Source organism: Mustela nigripes, chromosome 5 (genome assembly GCF_022355385.1).
Source record: "Mustela nigripes isolate SB6536 chromosome 5, MUSNIG.SB6536, whole genome shotgun sequence".
Taxonomy (NCBI): domain Eukaryota; kingdom Metazoa; phylum Chordata; class Mammalia; order Carnivora; family Mustelidae; genus Mustela; species Mustela nigripes.
The window spans coordinates 137,953,208-137,974,868 of NC_081561.1; the positions used below are offsets into that span (position 1 = coordinate 137,953,208).

Below are 21,661 nucleotides of genomic sequence, written 5' to 3' on the forward strand. Positions count from 1 at the left end.
TTAGGGGACCATCCCTGGTCCTTTTTATCCTTTTAGGATAATAATATTTTTGCCCCTGCCTTCAACTACCCTTTGTATATCTTCGTGTCTGCCCAGTTAATACACCTCTAACTGGGACCTCTCTTGTGGGTCCAGTGTTGTTAACGTCCAACTGGATATCTTCATTTGAATGTTTGCTATGTTCCTGCAACTGAGTGAATAGAAACAATGGAAGAAGCCTTTTTTACAGTTGCTTCTTCATGGAGCTTCTGCCTCAGAGCATATGACAGTCTGTGAGTCCATGTTTGAATATTGGCTAGGTTACCCAACCAATTTTTCTTGCCTTGTCACATTGGCTAGTTACCTCCAAGCTGATGTTGGCTTGTACCTGGCCTTAGATAGAAATTATCCAATCTTCACCAGTAAGTGTATTGTTAGTTGTAAATGTTTTTGTAGATACTCTTTATTTTGAAGATTTTAAGAATAAAGTTTAAAAACATTTTCATTAGCTAACTGTAAGTATTATTAATCTTCAGAGGATTTCTACTGGAAAAAAAAAAAACGAAAACAAAAATCCACCTTAAACTTTGGAAAGATTTTGTTTTATTTATTTTAAAATTTATTTTTAGATAGAGACTGAGAGAGTGTGCCAGCAGGGAGAAGGGCAGAGAGAGAGATAGTCTCAAGTAGACTCCAGACTGAGCATGGATTACCATGCTGGGTTTGATCTCATGACCCTGGGATCATGATCTGAGGCAAAATCAAGAGTCGAATGCTTAACCAACTGAGTCACCTAGGCACCTTGTGTTTTATTAATTTTTAAAAATGATCTCTACACCTGACATGGGGCTCAAACTCATGACCCTGAGATCAAGAGTTTGATGCTCTACTGACTGAGACAGTCAGGTATCCCTATCTAAAATAAATTTAGGGACATATAAAATTTGTATTATCAATGAAATTGTCAGGGTCAAAGAAGCTTTCACAACTGAAGAGAAAAAGATAGTCGAGATATGGTTTGGAGGAAATGAGCCTGTTATTTAGTTTAATGATGGTTGGTGCTAATTTTTCATTTGCTGGATGGATGTGGAAGTGGTGAATTTAATTTTGCTACTTTTTAATTTTGGGACATTAAACCTATTTTCCTGTTTTTAAATCAGGAGACTCAGAATAATTTTGGAGTTGTGTAAATATCACGTTATTTGTGTGTGTGTTTGTGTGTGTGTGTGTGTGCGCGCACGCACGCAAGCAAGAGTGAGAGAGAGAGTGAGAGAGAGATGATAATCCTCCCTGGAACTGTAGAGTCTAAGCAATCTGGAATTGAATTGAATTCCTTTTTTCCATAATTAAGAAAATTAAAAACCGGGTATAGTCCCTAAGGAGGCCTCTGGAAAAGCCCAGAAGTTCTTGTTCTCATCAGAATCATATGTTAAAACGTTATGAATCTTGTAAATACAAATGACCATCAGTGGACCATGTTTAATTCCGGGACTGGGTCATACACCCAGTTCTTGCTTGACTGAAGTAAAAGACTCTTGAAAGACTATGGTGGTACAGGATTTTTTTTTTTTTTTTCAGTATGAAAATTTCTTTTACTCTATTTTTTATTTTTAAGATTTTATTATTTAGAGAGAGAGTGTGCAAGTGGTGGGAAGGACAGAGGGGGAGAGAGAGAATCTCAAGCAGACTCTGTGCTAAGCCTGGAGCCCAATGTGGGGCTCAGTCTCATGACCCTGAGATCATGACCTGAGCCAAAAGCAAGAGTCAGTCATTCAACTGACTAAGCCACCCAGGTGCCCTGAAAAAAAAATTTTTTTTTAAAGTTTTATTTATTTATGGAATCTCTGCACCCATGACGGGGCTCAATCTCCTGATCTCGAGATCTCGGTCACATGTTCTTCCAATTGAGCCACCAAGGTACCCCAGTGTGAAAATTTATATAGAATTTTTACTTTTCTGGGGCACCTGGGTGGCTCAGTGGGTTAAAGCCTCTGCCTTCAGCTCAGGTCATGATCTCAGGGTCCTGGGATCGAGCCCCGCATCGGGCTCTTTGCTCAGCAGGGAGCCTGCTTCTTCCTCTCTCTCTGCCTGCCTCTCTGCCTACTTGTGATCTCTGTCTGTCAAATAAATAAATCTTTAAAAAAAAAAAAAGAATTTTTACTTTTCTTAGGACTTGGAGCTTTTATTTGATGCTTCATTAACAATAGTTGATGCACTTTTTGGTACATCTATCTAGGCAGATTGAAGTAAGAAAGAGTAACTGTGTACCCATGTGCATTCTTTAAATCTTTTAGGTGGAAAGTTAAAGGACATGACTGGTTAGAATTTTAAAGATGCCCTAACACAGAGTAGGCACTCAGCAACCATTTGTTGACAGAAAGAGGTTGGGGGAAATGTGTTGAAATGTTATTTACTCCTTTTTCTTTTTTTCCATGAAAAGTGAGTGCATCCTCAAGGTCCCTGTTAGCTCTAAAATTCTTAGAGTTCAAAAATCTAAAATTATGGAGCTCCTGAGTGGCTCAGGTCATGATCTCAGGGTCCTGGGATCGAGCCCTGCCTCCAGCTCTCTGCTCAGTGGGGAATCTGGTCCCTACCCCCCCACCCTGGCCGCCTGCCTCTCTGCTTACTTGTGATCTCTCTCTCTGTCAAATATATAAAATCTTTAAAAAAAAAAATCTAAAAATCAGGGCTTCATTCTGAGACACTTGCCTTCTTCCTTTGGCAAGCCACTCTATAACTCTATTCCTTTTCACCTAATTGTTACTGCAGAGTTTTTCTGTCCTGTTGTTCAAAAACTTTCTTCCAAGCTGCCTAACGGTCAAGGGTAGTGTACTTGGGAGGAGTGTCATTTTTGGAATTCAATCTGATTCAAATCTTTTCTCCATCAACTGTTTATTGTATGTATGCTCTTTTGTAAAATTTCTGAACCTCTGCTTTCTCATGTATAAATTGGGGTCAGTAAAATCTCCACCTCAAATTTAGTTGTGAGCCTGAAATGCTGTAAAAAGCTTGGCACCATACCTGGCATATGTTAGGTCTTAAGCAAACTGTTAACCATTTCCACTCCCTCCCCCCTATTCTGACAGCTGCTCGATTATCTTTCAAGTGATTAAGACTTTAAAATTAAAATCTGCCTTTATTGTCCTGAAAAAAAAAAAAGTCACAGCTCACTCCTATTACCCACAACTCCATGTGCTTTCCCCCTGATGTTGTAGGTCAGCACGAATAGTTTTCACCGTGCTCTTCAGGGTTTGTTTCGGAGTCCCTACTGTTTTCAGTCTCCATGGCCGTTCCTTAGCCCTATCCGGAGCTGTGGTAGGCTGGATCTTTGGTCTCTGTTCTGTTTTTGTACTATCTAGCCAGCCATAAGGAAGGCTTTGTTTCTCCATTTCCACTGTTAAGAAGTAAAGATGTGTTCTTTTGCTCCTCTCATAGGAGAAAGTAGAGCTTGACTTGGAGAATTTTTCCCCTTGAGATTTGCTGAGTAAGGAGTATTAAAAAAAAAAAAACTTTTTACCAAAATCTAAAGAGCACAAATCATGTTGGGATTTTGGTGAATTTTCCCAAAGCGAGCATACCTGCGTGATAAGGATCGTAGTAAGTTTAAGGAAAGTCTCTACGTGCTCTGAGCTTGATCAAGCCTTCTCGCCCTCGTCGCCCTTCAGATTACCCACCTGTTGTGGGAGGCATTTCGGCTCCGTGGTGCCCTCTGACCCGCCATCTGCTAGCTGCCTTTGTGTGCACTGGGTTTCACCTGCCCTGCCCTCCCTCTCTGTTCTCTGAGATGGGAAGCGTGGGGTTCAAGAGACTGACGCTTTGTTCTTGATGCCTCCTGGCTCGAGGAGATGTCCGAGAGCGGGAATGCCGTATTTCCACCTTCCCTTCACCAGTCTTCCCTCGCGGCCAGCTGCAGATGGGAGGCAAAGTGCAGAGGAAATGCTGAGGGAAACCGGCAGCCTTTTTTCCTTTGCTGTTTCCGGTCTGTTCAACAAAGCATTGAAGATGTTGAGTACAACAGTGCTGCGTTGAGAAGCTAGTGTGAAAAACACTGTGTTTATGATTAAGATGAAAAAAAACTAAACTTAGACTTTTTAAAAGGAGGCATAAGGGAGGGTGTTGTGAATAGTGGATGGTTTTATATGGTGTGTAGGGCAGAGGTCTGGACGAAATGGACTTAAATCGAGGCAGAGGGGTGGAGGCTACCTTGTGATTTCCTGTTGGAGAGGGCTCTGGAATATTGGAATGTATGGGTGGCTTATCGATCTCCTGGACAGTTGGGGTGGTGTGTTTACGTAGCCACAGTCCGAGGTTGAAGTTGACCTTGCCTTAATTACAATTCTTTTGTCATTATGTAATTTCCTAAATGCGATGAAAGATACCAGGGTTTGGGTTTTTTTTGTTTTTTTTTTTTTCCTGCCATTCATTTAATGGCAAGGGATGGATTATACAGACATTCTGGTATAAAATTATGAGATTTTTGAGTAGTGCGAACGCTCAAGTTTTTCAGACCAAAGGCATCCCAGTGCTCCTACTTAGTAGTTGTGGGACCACAAATAAAGGGTTGTTGGGAGGACGATTGTTGGGGGGGGTAAGTATCTGAAGGGCTTTATAAATTGTATGATGTCAAGTAACAGGCCAAGCTGTGACACTTCCCGTGGCGTTTCTACTAGCGTGTTCAGCTCACATCTTCCTGCCTTCTCTTGCTTCCAGACCTCCATGTCTCTCAGAGACTTCGGGCCATTGGGTAGAATTACCTTGTTTGTATTCTGCTGTTTGTTCTCGTTTTCAGTGCCGTCTCTCTCGGTAGGTGATGCTGGTTGAGATGAAGGGGGAGATCCTGAGAGGTGGGGAGGTTTTGCATTATTTGAGAGGAAGCTTTTTGAGAAACTGCAGATTTAGAAGGGGATGCTGGAGGTAAAAGGCAAAACTGGGAAACAGAGTCAGTCCAGGTGTGGCGGGGGGCCTGGGGCAGGGCACTGAGTTGGGCTGAGCGCCTTGCTACTCCTGTACCAAACAGTATCCCGATCCCCTTAGAAAGGGGAGAAATGCCACAGGCCTCTCGCTGTCTGCATGGCCAGAGCCCTGCCTCAGGACAGGACAAGAGTGTACTCATCTCTGTACTGATGGCTGACCCCAACTCCTGTGACCTCCATTCAGTTTCCTCCTCTGAACTGGGAGTGGTGATGTGGGCCTGAGATCCTGCCTTGGTTGCCACCTTCAGGAGGTCCGATGCTGGTGCTGCTGGGCCTCGTTTGGCCTTTGGTCCCTGAGCAGTATCAGTTGTGGGGATCTTTGCCTTGTGGCCAGAACAAGTTGCTTCTGCCTAGGTATCGTATCAGATAAGCTTTTGATGATCTTATCTCTTCTTGTGTCTCAAAATGTGCCATGTAACAGAATCCTATTTTGTTGGTGGTGGTGGCTTTAACAACATAAAATTATTTTCTCTCCGTTTTGGGGACTGGAATCCAGGATCAAGGTGCTGGAAGGTTTGGTTTCATCAGAGGCCACTCTCCTTGGGCTGCCATGCCACCTTCTTGCTGCCCCTTTACTCGGTCATCCTGCCATACAGACCCAGCCCTGGTGTTGCTCTGTGTGGCCCAATCTCTTCTTTTTTCTTCTTGTTTTTAAAAAGCTGCATCAGGGCGCCTGGGTGGCTCAGTGGGTTAAGCCGCTGCCTTCGGCTCAGGTCATGATCTCAGGGTCCTGGGATCGAGTCCCGCATCGGGCTCTCTGCTCAGCGGGGAGCCTGCTTCCTCCTCTCTCTCTCTGCCTGCCTCTCTGCCTACTTGTGATCTCTCTCTGTCAAATAAATAAATAGAAAAATCTTTAAAAAAAAAAAATAAAAAAATAAAAAGCTGCATCAAACTCTATTAAATCCAGTTCAGTTTTTTATCTGTACACCAAAAAATCAGTTCTGTATAATAAAGAATACTTCGGTCTAAAACGGAAATTTAGAAACTGGAAGAAGGATCCATGCTGTCCATCATTGTTAGGGTAATTTTTAGCAGGGTAGCTATGTGAGTTACCTATTGTCCTGTAATCAATTACCCCATCACTTAAAGGCTTGCAGCAACCGTGGCTCTCCCACAGCTTCTGTGGGGCAGGAATCTGGGCTCAGGCACGAGCCTGGGACTCAGGGTCTGTGTCCCAGGCTGCTGTCATCGTGGAGTTCCCTGCGGGAGGACCTGCTTCCAAGCTCACCCATGGGGTTGCTGCCAATTAGAACCTTGCTTTACCCGATGTGGGAAGTCTGTCTCTGTTTAGAGATCTTATTGTAAACGGGGTATTAATTTATAACCTTCTGTAAGTCTGCAATTTGATACTGGGATTTGCTCAAAGATGGATATGCTTTTTAAAAAACATCTTCATTGAGGTATATGGATATACTTAAAAAATATGATTTGAATTCTGATCTTATTGAAGCCAATGAGAAGGAAAAGCTTTGTTTGCAACCATTTACTCCCATGTGATCATATAGCCTTCTATGATACCAGAGCATTTTCTTAACTGAAGAAATTCTTACATCTTAACTTGATTCCTAAGCATTTTACATTTATGTTAAATATTTGAAAAAAATTAATGAGATTTTTCTTTGTTTTTTTTTAAGATTTTATTTATTTGAGAGAGGGCATAAGGGAGGGGAGGGTCCAGGGAGAAGCTGACTCCCCACTAAGCAGGGAGCCTGGTGTGGGGCTCTATCCAGTGACTCTGGGATCATGACCTGAGCCGAAGGCAGATGCTTAACTGACTCTGAGCCACCCAAGCACCCAAAATTAGTGAACTTTGATAGATAGAGCGAGGATCCTGAAACTGCACTTCTCCAGAGAGCTGGTCGGTGCCAGTAAGTGGAACAGGGTGTTTCTCTCTCTTTTTTCTCAGACACACACTAGGGGTGTTTCATGGTTCCGTACTCTACTTATGAGTCTAATTTACAAAGAGATATATATATACAATCTTCTATTATATATGTAACATGCAAAATAATCTATTTACAATATGCATAAGTTGGGGGCACCTGGGGTGGCCTCGTTGGTTAAATGTCAGCCTTCAACTCAGGTCATGATCCTGGGGTCCTGGGATCAAGCACTGTGTTGGGATCCCTGCTTAGTGGGGAGCCTGCTTCTTCTCCCTCTGTCCCTTCCCCCTGCTTGTGCATGCCCTCTCTCTCTCTCTCTCTCAAGTAAATAAATAAAAGAAAAAACAATGTGCATAATCTTTATTATGTGTAGAATATACATATACTCCTCTGTTATAGACTATATAAAATTTAATTACGCATATGATCTGTCTTATGTAATACATATTTCTCCTATATATTATTTTCTGTTACATATATACTTTAGATCTGTAACATGTAACCTATTTATGTATTTTTGTAATCTCCTATTCTGTGTGTATATGTATATATTACAGTCTGAGATACAAGCTCATGAGGAACAGACATCATAAGTCACTTTCATACCCGGTAGTACCTGGTGTAGTAAGTTGAGGTTCATGGTAACATCCTCAGCTAATGCTTGGAGGTTTGATTGCACTAATTCTTTGATGAAAGTTGTATTTCGCAGCCATAGGTTGTGGAGAGGAAATCTACAAATGTAGGCTCTCCTGGGATTAGTGACATTTAGGAGAAGCAGCACTGCCATGTGTCCCGAGTCACCACATCTCTGAATTCCAGGCCTCTAGGTTGTACGCCCCCAGGGACACCAGTCACATTTCCTGCTTGCTTCTCCTGAATTCCCCTTGCCCCCATGCGAGAGGAGTTGAGTGCGTGAAGTTAAGTGTGCCATGTGATGCGATGAGACCACTTTTGCCTCTTGCATGGCAACCAGCTTCCAGTCTCTCCTGGGGCTTGGTTCTGGAGGTGAGGCCTCTTGAAGTGCCCTCACCAGAAGTGCCCCATCCCCTCCACTGTAATGAGGTTGGAGTGAAGCACGATTATCAGCATTTCCGTAGTTGGTATAGTTTTTTTCCCTTTATGAAAAAGGCCTTGATTTTGGTGCCCAAGCTGTCTTGATTATTTTGAAGTTTTTCTTCTGTTTTCTACAGAAAGGCTACATAATGCTGCTCCTTAATGGGGATAATGGTGATTCTTGACATCTTCCCGGGGTCTTTGAGCTCAGGTAGAGGTTGTTCAGGCTGAACGTGGCCCTCAGGACAATCAAATTCAAAAAGAAAAACTTTTGGAAAGAATGAGATAAGGGAGCTATAGTAGATAATGTCTTAGTTTGGCGGCTGTAATGGAATTACTGTAACTGCGTGTCTTAAACAGCAAGCATCTGTTTTTCCTAGATTTGGAGGCTGGAAGTCCAATGTCAAAGCCCAGGTGAAAGCGGTGTCTGGTGAGAGCCTGCTTCCTGATCCGGAGACGGCCATCTTGTCACTGCATCCGCACGTGGACGAAGGGTGAGTGGGTTCTCTGGGGCCTCTTTTATAAGAGGACTAGTGCCTTTCATGAGGGCGCCACCTTCATAACCTAGTCACCTCCCAGAGGCCGTGCATCCTAATAACATCCCACCGGGGGTTTGGGATTTCACCACAGCCACCTGGGGAGCCACCAGGCCACCAGCATTCGGTCCATAACATTTGGTGTGTCCTCCCCGCCCCTCAAACTCATGTCCTTCTCAAATGCAAAACACATTCATTCATCTGAACCGCCCCCAAAAGCCTGAAGTCATTCCAACGTCAGCTTTAAAAGTCCAGAGTCTCATCTGAATCTTACCTAAATGAGGTGTGAGTGGGACTTCAGGTGTACCGTTCGTCCTGAGGCAAATTCCTCTCTAGCCGTGAACCTGAGAAAGCAAACAAGGTCCAGTCTGCATCTTCAACACTTTGCTAGCAATTACTTCAGCTAACTGCCCAGTTTCATCACTCCCCAGCTCAACCTTCCACAAAGCGCTGGAACGTTAACGCAAGTCAGCCAAGGTATTGACACTTTATGGCAAGGATTGCCTTGCCTCATGTTGCCGGGAACTTCATTTCCATCTGAGACCTCATCACAACGACTGTTACCATCCATAGTCCTACACACGCTGTGCTCGCGATCACTTCGGTATTCTCGAAGAAAATGGAAGCTTTCTGTCGTGGTTCTTTCAGGCTGGTTATAACAGAATACCACAGACTGAGTAACTCATAAACAACAGAAATTGATTTCTCAGAGTTCTGGAGGCTGGACCTCCAAGATTAGGGTGCTTGCAAGATCAGGTGAGGGCCCTCTTCCAGGTGGCTAAGTTCTTGTATCTTTACTTGGCAGAAGAGCCTAGAGAACTCTCTGTGCTGTCTTCTATAAGGGCACTAATCTCATGCATGAGGGCTCTACCCTGGTGACCTAATCACCTTCTCAAAGTCCCACCTACTACTGCCATCATGGCAGTTTGGGCAGTTTGGGGTTTCAGGGCATGAATTTTGGGGAGACAAAAACATTGAGACCGCACCACTTTCTGTATAGCTCTTTTCTGAGTCCTCTCCAGAATCATCCTTAAAGGTCCAATGTGGTAGTGTGGGATTTTTCTAGCATGTACCTCCAAACTTTTCCAGCTCCTACCTGTTACCCAGTTCCAAAAGTATTTATAACAGCAGCACTCCACTTCTCCATGTCAGTTTCTTAGTCTGTCCAGGCTGCTGTAGCAAAAATACTGTAAATTTTTGGTTACAATTGTTTAACTGTTTGTATGATTTATAATTTTGTCAAATTCTTTGTTTAGGCATGGCACAAACATTTATTTCTCATAGTTCTGGAGGCTGGAAATTCCAAGATCAAAGCCCCAGAGGATTCTGGGAGAGCCTGCTTCCTGCTTTGTAGGCAACTGTCTTCTCGCTGTGTCCTTACATGGCAAGAGGGGAAAGGGAGCTCCCTAGGCCTCTTTTCTAAGAGCACTAATCCCACTCATGAGGCCTCCACCATCCTATACTTTCTGACTACCCAAACACCACCTCCTGATACCATCACATTAGGGGTTAAGATTTCAACATACAAATGAGGGGAGGGGGACTCAAACATTCAGCCCCCAACAGATGCTCCTAAAAGGCCTTTGAGTTCTACTTTTTACCCTAAAGTGTTGCTGTTTGCTTAGCACTCATGTTCTTGGGCTTTGGATTCCCGTGTTTGATGCACTAGGACAGAGAGTGTATTAATGGCTGAGAACTTGGTTCCCTAAATTCTACACTGTGGTGTGAATCCCAACTCATCAGCTCCCCATCTCTGTGATTTGCCACCAAGTACTTCAGCTATGTCAAATCTCCGGTTTTCTCATCCTTAACAGGGGCTACTAATTGTATCCATAGCATTATTGTCAGAATTAAAAAATGAGTGTACGTAAAGGAAAGCCTTGAGTACAATGCTTGGAACTCTGCGAAATCCCAGTATGTGTTAGTTCTTTTTTTTTTTTTTTTTTTAAAGATTTTATTTATTTATTTGACAGACAGAGATCACAAGTAGGCAGAGAGGCCGGCAGAGAGAGAGGAAGGGAAGCAGTCTCCATGCTGAGCAGAGAGCCCATAGGACCCTGGGATTGTGACCTGAGCCGAAGGCAGAGGCTTTAACCGACTGAGCCACCAGGGCACCCCAGTATGTGTTAATTCTTGTCACAGAGAACCAAAGACCTGTTGTTTAATAAAGCCAAACCCAGTTACTGTTTATAAACAAGGTCATTTTCTGCCTCTCCACTTCTAGGTGTTTCTCCCTCTCTTGCAGCATGTTTACCGTAAGTGGATTCAGCAAGCTGGAATGGGGGGACTCCCAAAACGTTGAGCAAGAGACTTCTGTTCCCCTAGGCAAAGGATTAGAAAATGTACAAATGGCCAGTAAGCGGGTAAAATGATCCTTAGTATCACTAATCAAAACCATAATGAAGTACCACTTCACACTCATCAGAATGGCTGTTTCTAAAACGTTTACCCAAACAAGCAAAAAGCAGTTTACTCAAACAAAAAAACCCGGAACTAATAAATGTTGGCAAAGATGTGGAGATGTCGGAACCGTCCTGCTGCACTGTTGGTTGTACTGTGCAGTGGTGCAGTTGCTAAGAGAAACATTATGGTGGTTTCTTAAAAAAATTAAGAATAGGGTAACCACACGATCTAGCAGCCCCACTTCCGGGTGTATACTTTAAAAGAACTGAGAGCCTGGATTCAAACAGGTGTATGTAGCATATTTAGAACAGCATTGTTCATGGTGGCCAAAATGTGGAAGCTGTGCTACTGTCCATGGACAGATGAATGAGTAAATAAAATGTGTAAACAGGAGGTAGAATGTACAGACAGTGGAATATTATTCAGCCTTAAAAAGGAAGGAAATTCTGACATATGTTTCAGCATGAATGAACCTTGAGGACCTCATGCAAAGGGAAACAAGCCAATCACAAAACTGTGTGTGTTATCGCTGAACACCATTTCTAAGAGATCTTTGGAGTAGTCAAATTCATAGAGACAGAAAGCAGAATGGTAGTTGCCTGGGGCTAGGGGTAGAGGGGGAAGGGAGAGTTAGTGTTTAATGAGCATGGAGTTTCAGTTTTGTAAGATGAAAATGTTCTGGAGACCGATGGTGCTGATGACTATACATGGGTGTGAATGTTCTTAATGCTACTGAGTTGTGCACTTAATGGTTAAAAAAATGGCAAATTTTGTTACGTATATTTTACCATAATTATACATTTTGAGGTGCCTGGGTGGCTCAGTTGGTTAAGCATCTGCCTTCTGCTCAGGTCATGATCTTGGGGTCCTGGGATGGAGCCCTGTGTTGGGCTCCTTGCTCAGCGGGGAGTCTTCTTTGAGGTGTTTCTTCCTACCTTACGCAGCTGTCTCCCCTCCTTGCTCATGTGCTGGTGTGCACTCATTCTCTCAAATCTGTGAAAAATACAATTTTTTTTTTTTTAAAAAGAGCAATTTCTCCTGTACAGTTTTACTGTGGGGAGTTAAATTAATATATAATGAGTTGTCAACTCAAGAGTAATGTTTTGGTCAGTGTTCCAAAATAGTTTTGATTGCCAGAATTGTTTTCATCCTCTTTAGCAATAATGAGTGCCTCCCTCACCGGTCACTCTGCCTACCTCCCCCACCCCGCAACCTGAGAAATAAGAAACTACTTGAAGTCTTGCTGGGCCATGTCTTTGAAGACAAAATCCTGATGGCCATGGTGGGATCTTGAGGATTGTGTTACTTTCTTTGCCTCCCCTGACATTTCCAGAAGCTGTTGGATAGTGACGTAAAGGATATGAAAAGTGGAGTGTAGGTCCAGGAGGATCCAGATTCTGGTGGGCCTCAAGCTCATGCAGTTTGGGGTTCTCTTAAAAAGAAGAACACTTTTTTTTTCTAATTTCTAATTGTATGCCTGTTGTGAACACACGTGGGGCCCTAAGGCCTCAAAGGATCCTGAAGCTTAAGCTTCCTTAGTTTAACGTACCTTGTCTCTGTTCCAGAAGGAGAGGCAGATTAAAGGAACTGCCTGTAGCAAACTGCTTACTTTCTCTGAGCTTGATTCTCAGAAGCAAAAAGATCTGGAAAAATGCGCTGTGTTCGGAAGACTGACAGATAGTTGGGAAGCTCAGGGGGATGGAAAATGGTTTATGCAGTTGAATCTCACTCTAGTCCATGTTTAATTTAACCCTTTTTCCAAACTTCAATTTGGCAATCATTTGTACTGTAATTTAGCATTACGAAATCACCTTTGACCCAAACCAATTAATTTTGAATTTCTCGCCTGGAGTGTTGCATTATAAAATTGTAGAGGCATCTTCTGAGAAATTGTATAAAATTTCCATGATAATTATGACCTTGAGGTATTCTCCTGTCAAAGAAGATGCGTCATCTTCTCTTCTTTGTCTGCTAATTACTCCCCCCACCCCATTTGTCTTCGTATCTATTTCCTTACTTAGAAAAATACTTCATCAATCAGAGATTAGAATAATCTCATTACCTATGGGAATTCCTCAGTGTCAGTCAGGCCTTTGATGGAGCTGTTAGGGAGCCTTTGTCATTGAAAGCGTCGCTTAGTGACCAGATGGACTCACTGGGAGCAACTTGCAGAATGTCAGGCAGGAAGACATTTAATGAGCCGCGACACGTGCGGGGTAAGCAATAGTGCAATTCTGGTTTTCTTGTTGCTTTGTTTTACTTCCAATAGTAGCATAATTTTTTTTTTTTTTGGCATGAAAAATAGAGCTTTCAGAAATAACGTGTATTTACTTCCTATCATGAAAATGGAAAAATCAAAGAATAGACCGTGTTCTTTTTTTTTTTTTTTTTGCAGCAGGGTTCATGATGAGAAGGGAGTACAGTCCTTGTGATGCCTAATGGAGTCAGGGCAGCTGCTGTTCAGACTTGAACTCAGCCAAATCCCTTAGTTTTAATGTAGATTTGAGCGGCCAGATTGCCTATTGTTCAGATGCCAGTTGGACACTGGGGTCTATTTGCCAAACTCATTTTCACTTCTTGGACAAAACTAGAATCTGGATCCTCAATGAAAGGTGAAAAACAAGGTCTTCTAAGCCAATTAAACGCTATTATCGCTCATGTAGGGATTTTACACTGTGTTGGGCTATTTGAATGATAGAAAGCAATTGAAAAAATCTAGCCCCCCCCCTCCCGAAATTTTGGGGAGACTTTATAAAACTCATTTGTGTTTGTGGTGAATTGAGGTCTCCTCTGCTTATTTTAGACTCTGGAAAGATGAGTTTGAGAGGACTTCAAAATCTGTTCTTTTACGTGTAGTAACCATTTCCATTGGACTGAATTTAGCCAAATTATTTTTGGCTTGATCTGCACTCCAAAGAAAAAGGGTGTGGTGGAAAAAAATGATACTGAGAATGAGTAAAACAAGGAGGAATTTTGTATTGTTCTGAGTTTCTGGTCAGTGGAAGACTTTAAAAAAAAAAAAAAACCAACAAAAAAACCAAACACCAAACTTGATTTGGCCCGTTAAATCTTTTCAAATCCACACCTTAAGGTTCTAAACTTCATTACCAGGGGTTACTTGTTAGATAGACACCCTTGAGTTTAGATAGACACTAGGTAGATAGACACCCTGAAACCACTTCAATTAAAATATGAACAATAAGGTTTGTTTTAAAATGAACTTCTCTGTACGTTTTCCTTCATCTGAAGATTCATGCTGCTGGTGTGATGTGAGTCCTAATTCAGTCAGTTTGGAAATTCTTACTTTTAGCACGAGAGGAAAATAGCTTTCAAATGAATAAATCATCTCGGTTGAAACAATTTTATATTGGAATTTGTTGGCAGATTGGCCAGGAGCCAGTGTTATGGCTTTCTTCTACATTTCCCTAGACTTTTTTTTTTTTTTAATTAACATATAATGTATTATTTGCTTCAGGGGTACAGGTCTGTGAATCATCAGGCTTACACATTTCATAGCACTCACCATAGCACAGACCCTCCCCAGTGTCCATCACCCGCCGCCCCATCCCCTTGCCCCTGGCAACCCTTAGTTTGTTTTGTGAGACTAAGAGTCTCTTATGGTTTGTCTCCCTCCCGATCCCATCTTGTTTCATTTTTTCCTTCATTACCCCCCAAACCTCCCACTCTGACTCTCAAATTCCTCCTATCGGGGAGATCATATGATAATTGTCTTTCTCTGATTGACTTATTTCGCTCAGCAGAATACCCTCTAGTTCCATCCATGTTGTTGCAAATGGCAAGATTTTGTGTTTTTTTTTTTTTTTTTTTTTTTTCGATTGATCGGCTGACTATATTGACAAGATACTGATTGGTTACATGTTGAAGAAAACATACAATACAAAATACAGAAAAAGTTGGTTCCATCCCCTCCCACTTCCCCCCCTTACCCACCCACCCCCAAATACTCATCATCGTGATTTGGTCAGAACAGGGCTCAGAGCCAGAGGTCAGGGTGACACGGGGAGAAGGGGCAGGTTGTGGACAAGGAGTTGGTGGCTGTCACAATAATGCTGTGATAATGCTGTGGTTTCTTTCCCAGCTGTGAGTCCGGGGGTGAGTGGGGCGGTGGCCTGGTGACCGCCATCTGAGAGAAGAGCTGCCTCTCCCTTCCCCCGCCTCTAGGGCCTGCCCCACCCTCCAGAACCAAGCCCATTCCAAACATGGTAAGGACATGGATGCTCTTGCTGAGTCTGCTCACCAGCAAGATGGAAAGAAGGGTACCTGCTCCAAACCCCCGCCTCCACACATACAAGGGGGGTGGGAAACAGGGGCACGTGGCTACTACCAGCAAAGGAAGAGTGGGAGAGCAGTAGAAAGGGCTGGAAGTGGGAAGAGCAGATCATATATATTAAAAAAGTGACTTAAGACTTAAAATTGAATTAGTATTTGTACAGAAAGGTGCAGGTGGAGTAACTCACTCCGGCCTATGATCAAAATTCATGGTAGACCCCTCCCCCTGCCCCCAACCCCCCCAGTGGTAGCCCGAGTCGTTAAGTGCGATTGGTTAGAGTGGATTCCAGTCGGGTCGGTCAGGCGGAGGAAGTGGGGGCAGTGGGCAGGCAAGGGGGGCTCAGTTGCTGCAACACTGGCTCCGGCTGGCTGGGTTGTTCTCCTGCAGGTCCACACCTCGGTTCCGGCTCGGAGCACCCGCTGCATTCTGGGGCTCATTCTTGGGAAGCTTCTTAGCTATTGCCATGAAAATTTCATTCACGTTCATTGCAGTCTTTGCTGATGTCTCCATGAACAGCAAACTGTTGTCGTCTGCATAGGCTTGTGCTTCCTGGAATTCCACGGCTCTCTTGCTGGCCAGGTCCGCCTTGTTCCCCGCGAGCGCGATGACGATGTTGGGGCTGGCCTGCCTCTGTAGCTCCTTCACCCAGTTCTTGGCCCGTGCAAACGTGTCTGTGTTGTTGATGTCCTAGACCACGATGGCAGCCTGGGCCCCCCGATAGTACATGGGGGCCAGGCTGTGATACCGCTCCTGTCCAGCTGTGTCCTAGATCTCAAATTTGACTGTTGTGTCGTCCAAACAGACCGTCTGTGTGAGGAAGGCCGCTCCAATTGTGCTCTCCTGGTACTCGTGGAACTGTCCCTTGACAAAGCGGAGGACGAGGCTAGATTTGCCCACCGCGGACTCCCCCAGCAGGACCAGCTTAAACTGACAGATCTTGTTCCCAGCAGCTGGTCCGTTGGGTCGCGCTGCACCTCCCCGACCCGCCATGGCCCGTCCTGCTGTAGTGGTACCAGTGAGCGTGGGGCGGGGGCCGGCGCTGTGCGAAGAGGCACTCAGGGAGGAGGGGGACCTCCAAGGCGGCTCCGGGGCTGCAGCGTTACTTGGGGCCGGGGCTCAGACTGGCTCTGCTCCTCTCCCCCCGGCGGTGTCCCAGGCTCCCAAGATTTTGTGGTTTTTTTTTTTTTTGATGGCTGCATAGTTTTCCATTGCATATATATATGCCATATCTTCTTTATCCATTCATCTCTAATGGGCATCTAGATTCTTTCCATAGTTTGACTACTGTGGACATTGCTGCTATCTACAGGGCTTATTCACTGGGGGAGGAAAGCCTTTCCTGGGACCTCCCAGAGGGTGTAGGCTCCTGCCCCCTCATCCTGTTTCAGGCCTCCATCACCCTAGCACAAGCTACACTTTGCACCTGGGGCCCTCTTAGCTGCGGCCTCCTGGCCATGTTTATACTGCAGGCAGGATCCCCTTGGTTAATCTAATTCAGCAGGGAAGGATGTCACTGACCTTTTTAGCTCACTATTCCTTCGTTACCTGAATTATAGAGTTGTAACGGTTGTATTACCTACGAGGTGCTGGTTGCTGTATCCAGGTTTTTGTGTAATTTTTTTTTCATGTGAGCTCCACACCCGGTGAGGGGCTTGAACTCACCACCCTGAGATCAAGGTTGGCGTGCTCTACTGACTGACCTGCATCATTTTGTTTCAGCCTTATTGTGGGGAAGCATCATCCTTTCCATCATACAGGTAAGGAAGGCCGGATTCCGGCAAGATAAGAGACTTAGAACCACAGGGATGGGAAGAGACGGGACAGGGGTTCACACACAGGTTCTGGGGCCCGCCCTTCCCCTCAGCCTTCCACAGAGCCCAGGGACTTTTAGAGATCTTCCTGTCTGGTTTTCAGCACTGGATATGCGAGTCGTCTGGGGAATTGAGGACCACGATTTCCTTGGTCTCATCTCAGGCGGCTCCTCTCAACCTCCGGGGGTGGGGCCCAGGCCTGCTGATTCTGCTGTGCAGGAGGCAGGAATGTCCAGAGAGGCCAGAGGAAGGGGGTGCATCGCACTCCCTCGGCTTTCAGGGAGTCTGAATGAAGCCCAGCAACCCCGAGCAGGTCAGTCAGCTTGTTAGTTACAAGCCGGGACTTGACCCAAGATCTTCTGGCAGCCCTTTGGTCTCTTCCTGTTCGCATTCCAAATCCTGACAATAGTCTGGCTGGTGCAGAACACACGGGAGAGGCTCACTTCATCTTCGGGCTTGGGAGAGCACGAGGGGGCCGTGTTGCAGAGCCGCCTTTGGTGTGAGGAGGAACCCTAAAGGGGCAATGTGACTGGCAGTGGCTGTTTCAGCTTGGGGGCTCGGGACTTTGTTCCGCTGCAGGCGGGGGGCTGTCTTCATGCTGTGATGTTTTGCTGAAACTCCTCTTGACTGGATGTGGGACCTTGGGATAAATTTTCCCTGGCTCTTTTTGTTCCGTGATGTTTCTCAGTATTTTCTTCTGGTTCACAGCCTTGGGATTTAGCTTGGTTCATTTTATTTCTCAAATCCATGTTTCTTTTCAGAAATTTTAAGCTTACTTCTTTTTCCTCCTGTTGAGAGCTCTTTTCCTCTGATGGCTCCTTTCCCATAGCTTTTGGACCCGTTATTGTTTCGGATCTGAATTTTTAAAAAAAAGTTTTCTCTGTCCAACAAATCAGGTTTCTTCTGGGGCCAGTTCTGTTTGTTCATTACAGCCCTTCCTTTCATGTTCTGGCTTTTCCTCGGATGACTTGTGATCTTCACTCACTGGTGGTGGGTTCTGATGAATGCCTTCCATTGATAAGCTGAGAAGTTGGCTTTGATCTTCTCTGCAGGTGTAGAGACAGCTTTCAAAACAGGCCTCTTGTAAGTAGCAGGCAGACCCTGCTTCTCTCCATAATTGTCGGGGCGGGGGGGGGGGGGGGGGGGGGGGGGGGGGTGTCTCTGTGTCTTCCCTTAGAATTGGGGGGGCTGCCTTTTCTGATGTGGAGGTTCCGACCTGCCTTTAACTCCGCTCCCACATGTACACTGGGATTTCCCCCAGACGTGGTGCCCATTTTCTTAGTTTTAATCAATGGGTTCAATCTTCTGCTGTGGCTCCCAGCCCTGAAGGGTCTGTTTTTGTGGGAAGGAAAAGGGGAAGGAGATGGCAGGGGGGCAGGAGGGTTCAGCCCTAATGCATTCTGTTCTCTGCACCATGTGCTCGCCCCTGCCCAGAGCCCAGGCCTGCCTGTTGTCTTTGCCTCCTCCCCAGAACTCCCTGGAAGGATAGTGCGCACCTCCAGAAGCACGGATCTCTGCTTTTCCTGTTTCCAGCACTGCTGTTTGTTTGACTGGCTTTCTTTAAAAGAAGTTTGGTTCCTGTCTTTCTCGCGCTGACTTGGAGAGAGGCAGCCTTTGCTCCTCCTGCCTCCTGGAGTTGGAAGCCAGGCAGAGGCCCAGAGTGTAGGGCATCTGCTCTGGGTTGTGCCCTAAGTGGCCCCTTGATGTCCCTGTGCCCCTGCAGGGTGGGGTCCTACAGGACAGGCCCCTCTTCTCAGGGGTAGCTGCTGGCCCGGGAGGCTCGCCTCTGCCCCTGGGTTTGGGATTTGTTACGGAGCCATTTCTGTTGGCGATGCGGGCTGAGCGGGACCGTGGAGGGAGGAGTGGCAAGGGCGTGTCTGTGGAGATGTTTTCCGGTCAGCTTTGGGAAGCTGTGCCTGTATGGGCAGGGACAGAGTGGGTGCTCTGTGTTTCAGATCCGGCCTGGGGTTGGTGTCCAGCATCTTAATCTCTTGCTTCTGTACAGGTGGCCGGTACAAAAGCCAGGGGCTGCTTCCCTGGTGCTGCTTGTCCCCCCTTAGCTCCTTGTCCACGGCTCATCCAGCATCCAGGCTTTCCAGCACCCACAGGCCTTCATGCCGCAAACCTGAGCCCAGGGAGGAGGAGAAGTCCCAGCACCACACAGTCTGGCCCTTGTCTCGTTCTCTGTCCGTCTGTCCACAGACCTCCTGAGATGCTCTGAGATGGGAAGCGAGTTTGGAGGCGTTAGAGAGGGCACTGTCTCTACTGAGGCCAAGCAGAGAAGTGTGTAGGCCGAGCTTCCCCGCTTCGGTTGCAGCGAGGCAGGAGTGATGGACCAGTGCACAGCACCGGCAGCGGTCCCTGGGTCGGGGCTCCCGCTCACACCGGCGGTAGGAGCCGCCGTAGTTTCAGAATTCCGATTTGAGACTGACTCCTGTCCTTAGCAGTGAGAGATTTGGAGCAGGTCATACATGGAAAAGAAAAGGGCTGAAGAAAAGGAACAGCATGGCCATGGTCATGGCCGTGAAGGGCGAGGAACGGACTAAGAGGCGAGGCAAGGTTCGGTCTTGCCAGAAATGGGCTTGTATTGCTGGGGCACAGGGGCAAGGGAGCTGGTGGGGTGACTCCGGAGGTGCTGGTGTCTTTGGGAAGGTGCGTAAAGACTGTGGGAGAGTTTGGCTGAGACGCCGCAAGATGTTTTTATAGTCCTGTAAATGGTGCAACAGACACATAAACTCAGCATGCTTGAACAGAAAGATCTCGAAATCTTCCATCCAACTTGGCTCCTTGTTTGAGCACAAAACCAGAGGCTACGTTACTGTCCTGGCTGCCAGACACACCTGTGAACTTGGGGCAGGGCCTTGACCTCCGGAGGCTCTTGGCTGGGAGGATCGCCCGGCCGGGCTCGTATCCTCTGCTGTCTGCTGGCCCGGAGCGCAGCCGTGGGGTAGTCTCCCACCTGGAGGCGGGGGTGGGGGCCTGGGATGGGGTGCTCTTCGCAATGGGTGGCTTCTACAGCTAGTTCGTCTCATACCTGATCTTTGTTGAAGTCTTAAAAGAAAAATTAGGTAATGGAATATGGTTTAATCTTTGTGTCTTCTGAATTTTTGCCTACTTAGCTGCCAGGCTTGCTTGTTTGCGATTAGTGCTGTGACCGTTGTTGGGTTTGGCCAGGGCTGGAGAGTCCGACTGACTTCACTTGCAGTGAATGTCTGTCGCATTAGCAGCAGCTAACCTTGTTCTGAGTGTACATTTTAACAGCTGTTTGAACCTCCAGTTTTGTAATTGGTTCACCTTGTATCAGAGTAGCTCTATTCTCAAATAGTAGCAGTCTGTAGACAGAGCATTAATTAAAAAAAATTGGTATAAGTGTTTGGTTGGAAAGGAAATTAGAACAGTTGACTTAAGGGCAAGCAAGATACTTTCATTTAAGACTTTTTTAAGTGAGAAAAAAAATCCAGTGTGTCAGGAAAAGAATGTGGCAGTTATAGGGAAATTTTAAAAATATTATTTATTTTTTAAAAAGATTTTATTTATGCATTTGTCAGAGATAGCACAGGCAGAGGGAGCAGCAGGCTCCCTGCTGAGCAAGCAGCCTGATGTGGGACTTGATCCCAGGACCCTGGGATCATGATCTGAGCCTAAGGCAGACAGACGCTCATTGCACTGAGCCACCCGGGTGTCCCAAAACTGGTTTTTCAAAAATATGTCACAATAAGGGAAATAGCACTGCAAGAATGTTTTATTGGGGTAAAAGCAAAGTAGTTGCTGATAGTTTTAGCAGTAACACATTCTCAACTGACTGCTTAGGCTTTCTCTGCAACAAATGGTCTCTGGTAGAGAATACGAAGACTGGAAGGTCTGGTGCCAAAGACAGCATCTGGGCAGACGATCCCAGTGAAGCTATAGGTCCATGGTGGAAAGAGGGACCCTCGTGGGGGGTCCTGTACTGTAGGAAGTAGTCCCCACTTAGACTCTCCATCCGGGCCAGTGATGGAGTCCGTGCTCTGTGCCCGTGCTCTGTGCCTGTGCTCTGTGCCCCGTGCTCTGTGCTGCTTTGTTCTTTCTAATCCTTTTTACAATTCCAGTTGGCTTTTGTTCTCCGCATTTGTTTTCCTTAGAGAAGGGAAGAATCTTGCCCAAGGGCAAAAATGCACTATTAATAATGACTAAGCCAGAACTGAGACCCAAGTGCACCTGGTTCCAAAGCATGCATTCTTCCTACCAAAACCATTGTGTTTCCTATAAATCTGTTGGCAAGATATTTTTGGCCTAAAATGCCCTCTTTTTCAGCTATGATTCTTTTCGATGGAATGATTTCTGAAATGTCATCTCTTTCAAAGACTTTAGCAAACTGATTTAAAATGAGGTGGTGATTTCCGCCATACTGTTCTATTTAAAGATGTACCTCTCACACCTCATTTAGCACTTGCCACGGTGGAAAGTAGATTTACTGTTTTTTTTTTTTAAAGTAGATTTATTCTTTTAACTTGTTACCTGTGGTTTGTGTGGGGAGGAGTGGCAAGGGAAGACAATATGTGATTAACTGTTTAGTGGTCCTATACAGAATAAATTAAGATGCCAAAAAAATGTAGAATATAATTTAAATCTGTCTGCTGAGATTTTACTTTTACTTGTATTATTTTACCTGGGCCATAAAAAATAATACCAGTGATTTATATTTCAGATGGCAAGACAATATTTCACATTAATATGCCATTTACAGTGGTGT

The 21,661-nt window shown here is 45.3% G+C and overlaps 1 protein-coding gene and 1 pseudogene across 2 annotated transcripts in view; one reads left to right on the forward strand and one right to left on the reverse strand.

Moving 5' to 3' along the window:
• TIAM2 (TIAM Rac1 associated GEF 2) overlaps window positions 1-21,661 on the forward strand; it is a 227,522-nt gene that overhangs the window by 38,527 nt on the left and 167,334 nt on the right. For both annotated transcript variants that reach the window (XM_059401317.1, XM_059401316.1), the window contains exon 2: window positions 8,269-8,382. The gene's annotated coding sequence lies outside the window, so the exon portion shown is untranslated. The remainder of the gene's footprint in view (window positions 1-8,268; window positions 8,383-21,661) is intronic.
• Window positions 15,457-16,277, reverse strand: LOC132017510 (ras-related protein Rab-5C-like; annotated as a pseudogene).